A 7044-nucleotide genomic window follows, 5' to 3' on the forward strand; every position below is an offset into this window, starting at 1 on the left:
CGACTTGTCGAGTCAGCTCATCGACTCGGCGAGTCCATTAAGACTCATTTCTCATTCAGATGATTTCAAGGTAGAAAACCTTCCCAAACTCTAGATCTACGTTCTCAAGGCTCAATTATCACATAAAGTCATGAGCCTTATGTCCATGCAAGGATATGATGCTATAAATGCCAATATAACTCTAACAAAGATGCTTAACCACAATAGTTGAGTAAACCTTTAATCTTTGGACTCTCTAGACCTCACAAAGTCCAGATCTGAAGTCTAGGCCTCCAAATAGACTCCATGCACTTATTGTCCCAATAAAAGGTAGAAAGAGCCCTAACTTCCATAATCATGAGATCTAACTAATAAGATGAGAAAGGTGTAGGCTTTATACCTTGTACAGAAGTTCCAAGTGAATAAATGATAGATCCCACAACCTCTTCTCATTCCTTGCTTGTTGCTCACTCCTTTCCTTCCAAAGATTCACCAAAAACACTTTATATTAGCTCAAGCATTCTCTCTTATCTTTAATGGCCGCTAAGGGTTTCACACATGAGAGTTGGGCAGTTGGTGAGGCGCATTTGAGGTTATAAGTCCCCTTAAATAGGCCCCAACCTCGGGAATTTAGGGTTTCCTCGCACAACACCAGCTCGGCTAGTCGGCACACTGACTCGTCGAGTCAGTTCATTAAACGCACACGGATAACTCGACTCTACTCGACGAGTTGGACTCACAACTCATCGAGTCGCTCCATAAATCTTAGAATTTACTCTTACAATGATATACCTAAAAATCCGGATGTTAGAAGATCAATACAACATAACAACATCCTACATACTAGGATACACAATCTAGTATGCTGGCATTAATGCCTTCGACCCACGAGTACAGAGAGGAATACTCACTTCTCAGATTGAAAAAATCGTTGAACAGGACACAACTCTGAATATTAGATCTACCGGTCACCTATTCATTGGAACATGACCAAACTTCACTTATAATCAAAATACCCAAAATTACCTTAGGTCAAACTAGGTCAAAATATGGTCAAAGTTGAAAGTCAACGAAATCAGCCGAGTTGACTGAGCTGAGTATGTTGGGCATACTCAGCTTGTATGCTTATTGTACTCAGCGTTGACCAAGAATCGGGGTGTTGACCTGGTACCTGCAACGTACCATAGCATACACACTTGCCACCCAAACCTTCTATTAAGAGCTTAATCCTTAAGCTTTTTTTTATTATCTAAAATCAAGATCTAGTCCTTAGATGTTGTCCTTAACCATAAAGTTTCCAAATTTATGGTCTTGCATGGCTATTAAGTGCTCAATAGAAAAACCCTAACTTCTTAACTCATTAAGACATGCTAGTTCATGCATGGAAGGAAACTAATGACCAAGATCACACTTTTATGCTTCTAATCATTCCAAAATATTTGAACGGATAACTTATATGAATTAGAGTAACCCATACTTATAATACCAAGCTTATGGGACCAAAATGAACACAAAACCATGACTAAAAAAGATCTAAGAAGTACTTCGTCAAGATCAAAGTTTTTTGCCTCCAAATGGTGTCAAATGGTGATTTGATTCTGGATCCAAAGTGATCCACTCTTCTAAGATGGTCTCCTCTTCCTTCCTCATCCCTCAAGGCCACCAAAACACACACAAATGCTCAAAGATGCTCTGAAATGGATTGGGGTTTGCAAAGGGGTCAAAATGGGGATGGAGGCTGATGAAAGAATGAATCCCTGAGTGTTAAGGATGTTTAAATTGGGTCCAAACCCTAAAAATTAGGGTTTGGGATTTCTGCTACGCACACCCAACATACCAAGAGTATATCCAACGTACATGATAGAGTCCCAATATTTACAAAAATGCCATTTCGGTCCAATATGCAACAATTCTCATATCAAGGGTTAAAAGTGAAAATGCCTAAATATTAAGATGTTACACAAACATGATTAGGAAAGCGTTTGTCAATAAAGCCCAGGGGTTGCTCCGTAAAAACTATTTCAGAGAGGTTTCCATTTAGGAAAGCATTTTTGATATCCAGTTATGTAAGGACCAATCTCGAGTAACAGAAATAGAAAGCACGACTCGAACAGTGGAAGATTTAATAACCGGGTTGTAAGTGTGTGAAAAATCGAATCCCCGAATTTGACTAAATCCTTGAGGAACGAGACTAGCTTTGAAGTGATTTATAGAACTGTTTTCCTTGTATTCAGTGCAAAAAAATCCACTTAGAACCAATAAAATTGGAGCTAGACGGATATGGAACAAGATCCCAGGTGTTGTTCTTGTGTAGGGCATCAAGCTTGTCTATCATGGCTGCCATCCAACGAGAATCTTTGGCAGTGGTTTTAAACCCTTTTGATGCATAGGAAACCATAAGTACAAAATGTAAACAACATGGGGAGAGACATACAAGATCAACCCAATATTTTGGACGACTGTGACCGGTTTTTGAACGAGTCAACATTTGATGTGGAGCGACCAGTGGTGGGCTGATGGATCTGACAGTAACTGGCGGTGGGGAAGGGGCGGAGGTGATAGAGGAGTTGAGTGAGATGAAGATATTGCAGAGGTAGGTGATGAATCGACTGAAACATTAGTGGAAGGGTTTGGATGATGACAAAGAGTTCATGGTAGGTGGGAAAAAGTGGGATGATGTTACAAGAGGGGGAGGGTAACCTAATAGTATAAGAGGGTGTATCCTCTTCAAGGAAGGTGGAAAATAATAGTGGTGAGGAGGATGGTATAATTGTATTTTTGGAAAAAGGGAACACATTTTCATCAAAACGAGCATGTCGGGCGATATAGATACGAGAGGATATTGGTTCTAAACATTTATATCCTTTTTATCGAGTGGAATATCCCAAAAAAAAAATGCATAGTAGACTTCTAGGTTCTAGTTTTTGATCAACATAGTCTCTCAAATATGGATATACACAACAACCAAAAACCTTAATATTTTCATAATATGGTTTTGAGTGAAACAGGAGCTCAAAAGGAGATTTATTGCCCAATAATGTGGTTGGGTGCTAATTAATAATATGAGTCACAGAAGTGAAGGCATCGACCAAAAGAGATGTTGGAGCGCTGGATTCAACTAACATAGTTAAACTAGTTTCGATGATGTGACAGTGTTTTCTTTTGGCTTGGCCATTTTGCTCCGGTATATATGGACATGATAATTGATGATGAGTTCCGTTTTCCAAAATTTTTTACTTAACATGGCTATTTACAAACCCAGTTCCACCATCAGACTGAAAAACCTTGAGCTTGGTGGAAAACTGAGTGTGAACAAAGGTAAGGAACACTTTTAGTGTCTCAAAGAAATCACTCTTTCTTTTAAGATGATAAAACCATGTAAATCTGGAGAATTCGTCTATGAATATTGCATAATAACAAAATCCATCGGTAGATAAATTAGGAGTCCGTCTCCATAAATCACAGTGAGCCAGGTCTAGAACATGTAAAGCACATTTATCATTATTCATAAAAGGCACTCGATGTTGCTTTGCAAGTTGACAAGAAGAACATAGAGTAGGTTTTGGTAACAAAGAAGTGAAAGACAAGCAACCAATTTGTTTTAACAAAGAAATAATATTAGATGTAGCATGGCCTAAATGAGTATGCCAAATTTCATATGAAGCGCATGGATGAGAACGGCTCTGAACGGTGACATGTGCTTGAATTCTTGGCTTAAGAACATAAAGTCCATCTTCATGTCGTCCTTTTATCAAAATTGTCATTGTCTTGCAATCTTGAATAACAAAGTAATCACGTGAAAATAAAACATCAACAGGGTAATCATGTGTTAACTTGCTATCAGAAAGTAAATTCTTGGAAAATTGAGGAACGACAAGAACATGTTTTAATGGGATATAATTATAAAGACCGATGTGGCCAATACAAGAGACAGTTAGAACATTACCATTTCCAAATGTGACTTTTTTCATAACCAAGATAGGGTTGAGATGAGTCCAAGTTGCTAGAAGATGAAGCCATATGAGCCGTAGCTAGAGAGTCCACATACCAATCTGGTGTAAAATTAGAAGCATTGGAATTTGCATTGAAAGCTTAAGCCAAATGTGCCTTATTAGACGAGTTTCCTTGAGCGAAAGAAACAAGATTGGGGCATGATGGAGCATAATGACCATCAGTACGATATAATTGATAATGAGGAGGGCATCGACCCCTATCATGACCATTAGAAGAGTCGCGATTGGAGGAGCGACCCCGACCACGATATGATGACCCACGATTGTTAAACCCTTGTTGACAAGCCGTGAATGCAATCTATGATGGTATGTTTAAGCCATGAATGGAAACCAGAAATAGCTCGTGACTTTCGGATTTTGACATTAGGTCTTTGAATGGTGGTGGTGGATGAATGGCTTGATGATCAGTAGAGAATGTCTCAAAATCGTTTCCTAGTCCACATAAGAACCAATGGGTTTTATCACTATCTGCAACATGTTGTCTGATGATTGCTAATTGATCACACAAAGCTTTGAATTTTTTAGCAAACTCAGAAACAAAGGAGGTACCTTTCTTGATTTGTCATAGAATCATGTAGGTTTTGAGAGCGTTCAACAAAATCATAACTATAATCTGATTCTAAAGAGAGCTAGAGTTGTCGAGCATTTTCATGACCTAGGGACTTAACCATGGCTTCTTCAGTTAGGGAAGAGTTGAGAAGTTGGTGTACACGTTGATTGGCTTCAAGCCAAACGGCATGCGCTGGGTTTTGTAGAATTGAATTCTTTCCACCAAAAATAGTTGTTGGTGTTTCTGAAATCGATCCATCTACATAACCTAGCAAATGTTGAGAGATAGGAGAAGATAAACTTGATTTTTTTCACAGGAGATAATTAGAAGATGACAATTTAATAGTCAACATATGGAGAAAAGTAGCCATAAGGAGATTTCACTCGGAATTTGGAGTAGGGGCGACATAGTGAAGATCGGCCGAGAAGAAGAGGAAGAAATTAGATTGCCAACGATTAGGGTTTAGACGACCGATGGTTAGGCTGATACCATCTTAGGAAACAATTAAGAAATAATATGGCTGAATGATTTCTCTGTACATTAAACACAAACATATATACAGATTACAAGATGATAAAATTAGGAAATACAATAATATAGAATATATGCTAAAATTAAGAAATAATATGGCTGAATGATTTCTCTGTACATTAAACACAAACATATATACAGATTATAAGATGATAAATTAGGAAATGCAATAATACAGAATATATGCTAAACTAATATAGAATATATACCAAACTACCTATAATCATTAATAAATATCACTAATATCATAACAAAATAAGTTAGCATCCTCCCTAATAAATGAAGATCTTTTTGCCACATGCCATATTCTAATTTATTTTGCTATATGTAATTTTGTGGTTATTTTAAATTAATTTTTATTCCACATGTCATTTTATGGTTTTTTCATTTTATTAAACTGTAGATAGTATTTATATTCAATAATAAATACATATCAATTTCATTAATGAATTTTCCTTCTAATTTCAATATTATCAAATTAAAGATTCATTAACTTTCCTTATTCATTTTTCTAAATTATTTGTTTAAATTTAAAAGAGAAAAAAAAACACTTTAATTTTTATAATTCAATATTTTTTTCACTTTTCTTATGAATTCATACTTTTCAAATGTTTAGTATTGTGTATTTAGTTATTTTTTTAAATAAATCCATGTAATATGTAACGACGCAAATTTTCAAAACAATTTTTCATTTTTAAAACATACATTTACTCATAAAATATTGTCAAAACATATTGTATCAATTGTTATCATCACAAAACATCTCCCCAGAATCTCAAACATAAACTCCATAAGTGTGTACGAATCATGCCGGAGCCTTCCCGCGGTCATCACTAGTACCTGAAACACATAACACAACAACTGTAAGCAGAAATGCTTAGTGAGTTCCCCAAAATACCGCATACAACATATATGCCACTCGAGGCTATAATACGACCTTCCGGTCGATGTGTCTCAGCGGGACCCTCCAGTCCCGTAGCTCGTTGGACCCTCTGGTCCGGTCATAGCTCGTTGGACCCTCCGATCCGGTCTATAACATCATACACATACATATATCACATAGCACATAAACTCATACGTAACACATAAGACCCTCTGGTCAACACATAATACCACTTTAGGTAACGTATAGTGAGAAGACTCACCTCGATGTCTCGGTAAGTATCTGACTCGGTAGAAATGTGATCTAGCCTCCGCCTAATCACATAAAGTAAATACTCTCGTAAATACAACTGTACTCAACCCTAAAAGTCAACAAGGTCAACGATCAAACTTTGACCCGACTCGTCGAGTGCACTAGGGCGACTCGGCGAGTCTACACGTGTCCACTGACTCTCTTAGTCCCTCTCTTGGCACGTCGAGTACTTCCCCTGACTCGACGAGTTCCACCTGGCATGAATCGCGGGGCCACCCCGACTCAACTCGCCGAGTCTCAAGAACAACTTGGCGAGTTCCAACTTGAACTCAGACTCCCCTGACTCACCGAGTTATTCCCCAACTCGGCAAGTCCACTCACTGAGTGATTAATAGGAAATCTTCATACTACTTGCCGAGTCTGTTCTTCGGACTCGGCGAGTTCATGCCATGCACAAACTCTATACAACTCCTGAGGTCAGATCTGTTCCATACAATCATAGATCTGGCCTCCCCAAGCATGATAATCACGTAAAGTTTGGACCTTGGCACTCATAAAACATCTAAATGGTCCAAAATGGTGATTTAGCCCCAAAAAATGACATTCCTAGCTCATGGCTCCCAAAAGGACTCATAAAGCTCCAAGGGTTAAGGCCTCTGGACCTCTTTGGGTCCAGATCCAGAACACAAACTCGAGAAGGGACCAAATGCTCCACTTAATCAACCTCTAAAAGGGTTAGAAAACCCTAACACTAAGAATCCACACCAAAAGCTGAAGAACATCCGAGAATAATACCTCAATACAATCTCTATGAGCTCAAAAACCACCAAAATCGC

Source organism: Lactuca sativa, chromosome 9 (assembly GCF_002870075.4).
Source record: "Lactuca sativa cultivar Salinas chromosome 9, Lsat_Salinas_v11, whole genome shotgun sequence".
NCBI lineage: Eukaryota > Viridiplantae > Streptophyta > Magnoliopsida > Asterales > Asteraceae > Lactuca > Lactuca sativa.